The 10,369-nt window shown below is 36.1% G+C and overlaps 1 long non-coding RNA gene across 8 annotated transcripts; it reads right to left on the bottom strand.

Annotated features, from left to right (window-relative positions):
• Positions 1–605: 605 nt before the first annotated feature.
• LOC107816166 (uncharacterized) lies at positions 606–9,344 on the bottom strand. 8 transcript variants are annotated; one of them, XR_001654872.2, is made up of 5 exons: positions 8,931–9,336; positions 6,372–6,528; positions 1,825–2,422; positions 1,626–1,723; positions 611–811 (listed from the first exon to the last, which is right to left on the bottom strand). It is a non-coding gene; the product is annotated as an uncharacterized LOC107816166 (long non-coding RNA). The 8 variants fall into 8 exon arrangements; XR_012710653.1 differs by lacking the exon at positions 611–811 and adding an exon at positions 8,729–8,835 and having other exon boundaries at positions 1,383–1,723; positions 8,931–9,343; XR_001654877.2 differs by lacking the exon at positions 611–811 and adding an exon at positions 8,784–8,835 and having other exon boundaries at positions 1,383–1,723; positions 8,931–9,342.
• Between the last annotated feature and the right edge of the window lie 1,025 nt (positions 9,345–10,369).

Below are 10,369 nucleotides of genomic sequence, written 5' to 3'. Positions count from 1 at the left end.
AATTAAGGCATGCATGTGACTTCAAGTATATTCATAATCACCCATTTTGAAACCTTTTGAAAATTGGGAGTGTGGTAAGAATTTTATCAATGAGAACAAAAAAGGATTTCAAAGGAGACCCCATAAATATCATTGCATTTCATGTTATATCATAAATAAAGTTGCTTTAAAGTGAAGATATATTGGAGTGGAAAATCCCACCTCCATCGGTTTCCAAAGTATATAAATAGACAAGCAAATGATTTACACCTTCTAAAGTATGTATAAATAAAAAGGGATAGAAACTAAATTGAAAGGATATTGGGAATCACTCCAAATTGACATGCTTAGCTAATGGAAAAGGAAAGGCATCACGATGTTCTTATTTTCCTATTTATAATCATTGCCTTCGAGACGTGTATCATCTTTGGGAGGTGATTTTAATTGTCCTTTTGTCCTTCTCAAAATTTACTCAAACAAGTGATTTTTTCTATTAAACAGATGAACTTGAGGATGGATAATTAAGTCTAATAGCATGCATAATGGTAGCATTTTCATAGATGTGGAAAGACATAATTGCTTTAACCACGAGACTCTATAATCAAGTGAGGCTTTTAGCAGCTATAGTTAGTGGAGAACAAAAAGTGTTCACTGGCAATCCATTCAATTGTTTGCATTGCAGGTATACAAGTTCTTTTCCTAGACCGTACTTCAATAAAACTAAAGACTTCTCTGATCTTGTAATAGCACCAGATTTCAGCTTTATGTACAAATCAATAGCAGTTAAAACTTTTAAAAAACACATAATGCCTTAATGCCATCCATCTAATACCTGCAATTTGAAGCAAGGTTGCATGAATTCCAATAAGGAGTCCAACCTAACGAGCAAAACTTCAAAAGAATAATCATGATGTTTACAAAATTTAATTTTGTTCACTTTTTCCTATCGTTTGCATACTTGCCTAAGCGCTAGTCTACTTAATCATCATAAGCTTCATTTCCCACTTTGGCCACTTTATCTGCCCAAGCTTTCAAAGCATATAATCATAAACTCTGCCATTGCAGGTCACTCGTTGAGTTCTTCCCTTCTTTTTTTGGTTCTCCACGACTTGAATACCATCATACTTAGGTTCCTTTGGGATTGGACCAATGTATTCTACTTTCTTATCTATTTGACCATGTTTCACTGTTTTATGGGGATCAGACATGAAGTTGCATAAAGTGGGAACGAGAATTTATCTACAGGTGGAACCAAAGAAAGTATCTGGACACAGTCCGCGCAATGATAAAAGAGAATTGACATGATGAGTACAATGAAAATCTATACGGGATGACCCTGAATGTACATATGCAGCATCCTATTATACTGAACAGAACACTTTTAGGTCATAAACAAACAATAGTAAAGCCTATGAACATATTTTAATTTTAAACATAAAACTAATTCAGTTATCGGTACACAGTAATTACACCTTAGATGCTACCTTAATAATGCTACATAAAGCTCAACTTGATCTCGAAAATACAAAGGAAAAGTAATGCAACGAAACCACCAGGTAGTAAATTGCATTCTTAGTACCACTTTGTTACTTCTGCAATTCAACAAATGTTCAAAAAGAAAAGCAGAAGCACTAGATAGTTGATACCTATTTTGCCCCTTGCAACATTTAGGTGAGAATGGTTTCAACGTGTCACATGCGAGAGCAAGGGGAAATGAAGAATAAATTGCATAAGATACATGTACCTGCACAAAGATTAAAACTGAATTTTGGTACAAAGAAAATATGTGTAGAACAAAGTGCCTGTCAGTGAAGCATGACTACAGAATACCCTTATACAATTTACCTTTGTATTACTTGATGGATCTGGCAGTCAATGCTAAGAGAACACCAGACTCAATATCAGCCCACAATAGGAGATTTGAAATAAACTGATGGAGTAGTAAACTAAAGAGTTACTGATCTTCTTAAATATCTTTTAAAGGGGTTAAATCATAAATAATTTGCTGTCATTGATCTGAATACCTACATCCTTCTGAACTGGACAAGGGCCTATTCATCAATCTGAATAATTATCACGGATCCCAGCATCACTTACATTTTCCCTGGAACCTAATGACTAACAAACCAGCTTGCAGCATTAAACAAATCTTAAAGAAATGTAAACTTGACTTCTATTTGCAATCAAACAATGAATGATATGCATTAACGAGTGGACTGCCATCTTACTGTTGAAAGAATAAATGCTAATCATGCTTTAGCTAAACTCACGGTTTTACCAGCACACGGAGGTACCATGTCAAAGTGAATCTCAAGATAGAGCATCCATAAGTCTGAGAATTGATGGTAGGGTAAATTGATCTCGCTAGAGTGACTTTATTCTTTGGTCAGCATGCTCCCAGAAATGTACGATTTTGTTGACAAAGCTCCTTTCATAACGATAACTGATGATCAAGAGAGATAACACTATCAGACACTTGAAGAACACATGCACGAAAAAGGATAAGAGGACGGCTAGTTAGCGAGGCAAGACTGCTATGCATATAGCATCAATCCAGTTCAGCAGTCACATACATATGAAGTTTTTAACCCTCTACTTACACAATAAAAACCGCTATAGCGAAAGAGGTTTTTCCCACGAACAAGTGTTCCAGAAATATCATTTCCGAGATTAGAGTGATGAGTTCAGAAAGAGGAATGGTCCAACTAGAAGGCAGGCACCCATCAAAGGAAAATGAGGGTGAATCCTGAGGAATGGTCTGCATCCAAGGAATATTTGACTTCTCCAACCCTAAAAAATACTACATTCCATGAACACCAACAAAAATTCTACACTTTCATGCTGCAAAGCACAGTAAGTTTCACAAACATATACCTAGTAATAGCTCCTGGTGAATACTGAGGAGTAAGTGATCCTAAATATAATATCTTTCTATCGGTCAAGGAACAAGAGTTTGCAACAACACTATCTACATTGTTATAAGCTCAATTTGCAAATGCATGCATTAAGAGAAGCAATTAGAATCGGTTTCACTAGTCACACGTTCCTCTACTTGTGAAAAACAAGCTCCATGTAGCTAGTTCCTCAACATACTGGCAGTGCTTTTGAAACTAGTTCTTTAAAATGAAAGTGTGTACTAGTGAAATACTGATGACAGATGAAACATGAGAACCAATGACCTACATATATGGAATCATCAAGAAAATCACTCCACAAAGTTAAAACTGACTTTATTTTTCGCATAGTAGAGGAGGTGGACTCAATTCTGAACCAAGATCTAAAGCACAAACAATGATCATGACTTTCTTTTAATTTTTTAAGAAACGAAGAGTGCATAAAACTCGGACGGTGATACTCATCAACTTCTCTAATTAATTCATCATCAGAATCTGAGATAACTCTTGCATTATCATCAAAATCAGAGATGATCATAGAGAATCGGGAAAAACACCTCTAAGCTGCATAACAACACGCATCAAACGATTGAATTCATCATCCAACTGCTTCTGTTCGATTTTTATTTTATCCATAGAAAAAGGAAGAGAGTGCACAACTCTTTCTATCTTACCATAGTCAGCCCTCATAGACTCCCTCAAGAATCGAACTGTTGCATCATTCTGTCGAAAGAGGTTTCAAAGCCTAACTTATTCCTATCAATTTCCAATCTTGCCTGGAATGAAGGATCAGCAGAAAACTTTGGTTTCATTTATTTCCAATCAGCCTTCAAAGACTCAAACTTCTTCATAAATCTTTTCATAGAGTTTACTGGTTCCAGTTTCATCAGACATTTTCAAAATAACACACTCAACTATTGCTATGAATCTGTATGTAATGCACAAAGGCTATTTGTAGCCAAAGTTTGCACTTACCTGCTGAAACATTCATTTACTTTCTATTAGTAGCTTTCTCAATGTAAAATAAATGCAAAGAGTTCAGGTCATATATATCTGATGGTTAGATAAAGTAGATGATGCATTTAATAACATAGGTGGTGCATTTAACTTACATATACTACAAAATGAAAAAAAAAAAAAAAAGATATTGACTTAAAGTTTCACTTGTACACTAAGCAGAAATTCAGCCGTACGTGACCGATATCTGCAGTCCTACAGGTGAAACTTTGATCATGGATGTCATACAAAGCATATGGTTGTCTCCCAGTTTTCCAATTGATGAGTTAATCTATTTAACATTTTGGGGGAAATAGGATTGTTAGTAAACATCTCTTTGTTTCAAATCCATTTTCAAGCACATCTTGTGAGGTACATAGGGACTTCTAGTCATGATTTCTACATTTTCTTGAATGAAGCTCACTTAGCACTTTGCAGTAAGGGCTTGCATCTGGACAAAGCTTTAATAGCTTTGTGTGCCCTGTTTGCAACCCCATAAAAGGGTCTAGCTTCTGAAGCCAAGCCATGCCTTACTTAGCAACTCATCCAATGGAAAAGGATTTCGGTCACTTGTAGTAACAAGACACATGAATACGGTAAATAGGAACAAGCCACCTTTTGTGCTTGTGTTCTTAAGCTTAAGGATTTGTAGACCGGTCAGGATGAGGCAAATCTTCGTCCTCTGAAGGAAAACTAGGAGATGTCAATTATAATGCTGCAAGATCCTGTACATTTAAAGTAAGAAGCTTCCAATAACCTAACCCCCGTCTAACTTGGATTCTGAACCCCTGTCAATCAAGAAACTGCCTGGACGTCCTTGCAACACATGCTGCTGCAGCTGCCACGTTATGTAGGGGCTTTTTGGTTTCTAATTATTGGGGTTCTATATCATACTGTTAAAAAATTATGCTACCGACTTGATAGTCTAAGAAGTCTCTTTATGCTTTTTGAATAGCTAAAAGTTCTTTATTTTGCTGGTTTCAAAAACAAAAACAAAAATGAGTTCTTTATTTTGTCAAATAGATGAGTTCTCTAAATCAAGTATGTATCAAGAAGACTATGCCACTGAGACTTTATGGGTTTCATTTTACAACCAAAACTGTTGTGATTATGCTTTTCTTGAGCTGAGAGCCTAACTGAAACAGCCTCTCTCCTTCACAAGGTAGGGGTAAGGTCTGCATATACACTACCCTCCCCAGACCCTACTTGTGGGATTACACTAGGTATGTTGTTGTTGTTGTCATTCTACAGCATTGTGGATTATGTTTATTAGGATTTACCCAGACGAACTAAAGTTTTTAGTAATTGTGCCAGCCTTACTACCGCAAACTCTCTTAAGTTTTATCCTTTGTCTTTGGTGCAGGAAGGCCTGAAGCATTTCTGCATGCTGTTGCAAATGAGGACCAACTCAAGCGCTCAAATGATTTCTTGTTTGTTTTCGGATGGTTTTGTCGAACGGAAGAGGTTCTCACTGCTCTGAGGATAGAATTCGTAAGCAGAACGAGATGGAGATATGAAATGGTGGGATATTATCCTAGGGTTCCTCTCTATGGACCTTGCCTAACTAAAGCCCAATTCCATCAGCCCACTTATACCTTGTCTTTTCGCTTTTAATAACATTGCATAAACAATGATTAGTATAATGAAGTTATAGTCCCTCTTTTTTATTTTTTTGGGTAAAACCGTAAAAGACATACTCAAGACGAAAATGTTTCAAATGACTGTGTGAATTAAGATAAAGTTTTGTAACCTAGTGATGAATGTCAGTCTTATGCGTTCAGATGGTGCAACTCGGTTGATTTGACAATTTCTTTAAGTATCCTCACGATATCTTTTAGTGTAGAAACTGAAGTTGTTTAGCCAAAGCCTGACAGTCAATCTCGAGGATGTTGCTCAACATTCCCTAGGATTGAACAGGCTTGTCCTGGCATCAGGACTCGGAAAAAATCAAATAACTTGAACCCAGCAAGTGAAGGAAGAGAGCACAATTGCTTTTGGTGCTTTCCAGGATGGAAGGCAAGGCATCCTAGAACATTCAAGGGGAAGTAGGAGATAGTGAAAGTTGAGGAAGCATATAACGGTCCTTTCATCCTTAGTAAAAATGTGTAGCTAAGTCAGTCAAAAAAACAATTGCGACAAGAGATAAAGTCAAACTACACTTAGTCACATTCACTAATTTTGAGGTACAAAACAATATAAAGAAAATACTTCATGTTCAAATAAATATTACTCCATTCAAGATACACTATTCTGAATTCTCACACCTTCACCCTGATGTAGGTAGAATAAATAATTTAAAACTAGCCAAAGTTATATTACTATCACATTGAAGCCAAAGACATACAGACACAGCCAATTTTCCTAGCGATGGGCCCTCTTCAAAAGTCAAAATCAGATGCATCCATGGAATTGTGTTCTCCTATTCAAGTTGATAACCAGCTTGCAAGAATGTGCAGATAACACAATAGTTTAAAAGGTTTGTACATCAAAGTTTAAGCTTACCGTATATCCATATAGCCTGTACATATTGAGTATAGTAACTTAGTTCCTGACACCACATAATAAGATCGCATCCTACAAGTGTGACAAATACTCCCAACGGGAAGGTCATCCAAGCTACTCAAGAGTTTTGCAGCATTCTCTCCTAGAAGATCCATCACTGCAAGGTAATAAGAGCGACATCTTTAAACTTCAAACAGATAATGAAAGATGTCTTTATGGACGGATACCACCTACATAAGACATAGATAAAGCCAGAAACAGAGATATGACAACTTGGTCTTAAATCTTAAGTGCTTTTCTTCCCTGATCAAGACAACCTTAAACCAGATAAACTACATCCTATATTCGCTACTAAGGGGCTTGTATGCTATTTTATGTTCAAGTTCTCAGCAATGCGATCTTCACTATATATTCAGACAATCAAAATTTGGTTTCAAAATATATTCTATTAACATTACCCTTTTGTAGCACACAATAGTCTAAGATGTTAAGATCTTGATTCTCATTTCTTATCCAAGATGTCTTCAAAATCTTCACAAATTTACACAGTCCTCTAAGAAATAAAAAGGTCTGATCTGGAGGCCAATTTTGATGCAAATTCAACATGAAAATCAAACATGATTAAAGTCTTAAGAACAGAACTTCAGTTCTTTGGCACTCCCGAAAGAAAAGAGAGAATTCAATTCACTTTAGCCTCTGAGCAAGGATACTCCAACAAGAAGAGCCTAACCAGGATTGAAGTTTTCACCAGAAATCTCTCTTTTTTTTAAAAAAAAAGAAAAGAACGTTGTAACAAGATCACATAGGTCCAACATAATCCTCCTGAAAGGCAGCCAAAGATGGGCGAGGATCAATTAGTTAGCTAACGAAGTTGATGTTGAAGTAGAAAGAAGGTTTGCTTAGAAGCAACTACCCTTGAAAAAGTGTGTAACAGCTTATTGATTGAGCGCTCTTGCACTGAAGATGAATGGGCTAAGCGATCTGCTGAAATGGTGGGATGTAAAAATACATCGGTCGGGGAGCGTCCCACCTTAAAGAAAAGCCTCCGCACGAGCGGTGGTAGACGAAGCGGAAGCGAGATGTCAGCTTGAGTAACGCAAACGTCGATGAGAATCCAATGCCCTCGAAGCGCAAGGATTCCTCCGCAAATTCAGGGCCTAAGATCATATCGAAAGGCGTAGCCGATGGACAACAGGTGAATATTCATGTACTACCCCTTGTTGGTCCCGAGGGATGGAGGAGGCTAAGTTAGCTGAAAGATGGTTATCGATTCAAGATATTTAATTGGCATTATGTTGATCACATTATAGAAATTTTCGTAACATCAGAAGAATGGTGTTGAAAGAAAAACTTATTTACTACGGCCATGCAACCTCAGAAAAAGAATCTATATTTACTACATGAACGAAACAGAAATATACACTGACAGATAAAAGAATCTATAAATATGAAATCAAAAAAGAAGAAAGGGAGTAAAAGTGGCTTGACAGTAAACATTCAAAAGTACCACTGAATATCAGTTCCAATGCAAAGAGCACACAAGTAATGAACATGTGAGATTGTACAGCATACAACAGCATACAACTGCATAATGTGCAAAAGCAATGTTAAAAACTTTTCTTATAGTCTTAGTAATGTTAGCATTCCCACGAATCATCAAAACACTTAGTAATTCTAATTAAACATTAATGTAGCGTCTTTCTAACTATCTATATATATCTTCAAACTACCTCTATTACAGTAACCAACTGTATTTTCTTTTCTTATTCCCTGCGCTAATCATAGGGAACCAATCAAAGTGGAAGGAAGAAGTAGAAGGGATAAGGCGAAGAAATTGGGGAGGCGACTGGGGTTGCTGAAGCTCAAAAGTGATTGCTTAATGCAGCTAAAATTCATACTAACTAAATTACGGCCAACCAGTAGTATCCAGAGGCGGATTCAGGATCTAAACTTTATGAGTTCAACCTTTAAGGTTCTTAGCAATGAAATCATAGTATTTTAAACATTATGGATTCAGACCGATCATTCATTGTAATTTTAGTGAATTTTTATACATAAATTATGCTCCTAGTTGAAAGTACTGGGTTCAGATGAAGCCAGCACCACTGCTCTACATCTTCCCCTGGTAGTATCAAGCATATATCTTCTTCTCAAAGAGAATGCATCAAAGAACATTCTAGTCTCTTTACCATGGACATCTACTAGGGCCTAGAAACTTCTTTAATTTAATACTGACAGAAAACAGATTCTACTTCTATATTATGGATAATAATCACATCACATATGAAGAGGTGAAGCATTCAGGGAAAAAACACTTGTAATAATTTCGCTAGCATGAAATGTGAAGGAGAAATTACATTGATAAGCAGAAGAAAACAAATGCAAATCCCAATGGAGGAAATAATACACTACATGATTTCTTTTCATCTGGCCAAGTATTGGTTGATTGAGGTAGCAGGTACCCCTAGTAGAGGTGCCCACAAGCTGAATCAGACACTATGGTTATCAAGGGAAAAAAATGCAAAGATTGAAAAAGGAGAGGGATCAATCAGAAATTACGGCATAGTGTTCCTCAGTAAGGTGTCGGACTCGGACAAGAGTTGAATGCGAACGGAGTGCCCCTGGACAGGAACTGAGCAACACTACGTACGTATCACTCTTTTTCTTTACGGAAAAGGGTCATAAATGCCCATAACCTATCAGAAATGGCTCAAAAATGCCCCTCATCCATCTTTTGGCTCAAAAATGCCACTAATGTTTTTTTTTTGGTATCAAAAGTGCCCCTTGAACTAACACACAATAACAGTTGACTATGTGGGGCTTTTGCAAATCCATGTGGCACTCTTTGATTGGTCAACATTAAAAAAATAATTAGACCCAACCCACATATTCTAATAGGGTTCTTCAACTCTTTCTTTTCTCTTCCAGTTCCTTACTTAAATTTTTCTTTTCTTCCTTTCAAGTTTATTAGCACAATTTCATTTTTTGCTGTGTAAAAAACTGAATCTTCTGGTGTCTTTACCTAAAAATTGGTTCCATTTATTCGGCTAAAATTCTACTATATTTCAAGTAACATTTATAAAATTGCTATTTTAAAGTTAATTACCTGTATTTTAGCAACTGCAAAGCTACAATTTTTGGTGTTAAAATACATATCTTGACACTCACTTTAATGATAAAAGCTAAAGTTGTTTAATATTGAACAATCAAAGAGCGCCACGTGGATTTGCAAAAGCCCCACACAGTTGTTGTCTGTTAGTTCAAGGGGCACTTTTGATACTAAAGAAAACGTTAGTGACATTTTTGGGCCAAAAGGTGGATGAGGGGCATTTTTGAGCCATTTCTGATAGGTTAAGGGCATTTATGACCCTTTTTCGTTTTCTTTATGAGGAAAGAGGGAAAATATGTTGGGAAGCCGAATTTGGGGATTTTGACTAAAGTCAATTAGGGAAGTTCTCATGTCTTTAAGGGTCTACAAGTTTAGTTATTGTCATTTGTATCCTATCAGTTTTTATTTATCCATTTCAGTATTTAATTTTATTTCCAATAATTGGAGACAGTAGCAGATCCACGTTGTAGGGTGGGGTTGTTATGGAACCCGCTAGGTTGATAAAATTATTAAATATTTATTTTTAAAAAAATTTAAACTACGATGAATATTTTATCCTGCCACCCCAAGTCACAAACTAGACAAAGGTGTCATAGCTAGTATATCTTTTTGGAAGCTTTTCTCGTGTGTAAGATTCAAGTTCGAATTTATCTTGAACTTTGTCTCACTTTCCCTAATCGTTGTGCTCTTTATTTCCTTTGTCCCCAGCATTATTGTTTTTTGACTACCTCCCAATTTCTTATTTGTCGTTTATTATTATTTATATTTTTGTCCTCTATTCTATTATTTTATCAGTGATCTTTAGCAAGAACACTCAAAAAAAGCCTCCAAAATTTAAAATTTTCATATAAATAAGTATTTTCTTTTAATCTCAAATCTTTTAGTTTTT

This window comes from Nicotiana tabacum, chromosome 6 (assembly GCF_000715075.1).
Source record: "Nicotiana tabacum cultivar K326 chromosome 6, ASM71507v2, whole genome shotgun sequence".
NCBI lineage: Eukaryota > Viridiplantae > Streptophyta > Magnoliopsida > Solanales > Solanaceae > Nicotiana > Nicotiana tabacum.
This window is presented reverse-complemented; position numbering and strand designations above follow the sequence as displayed.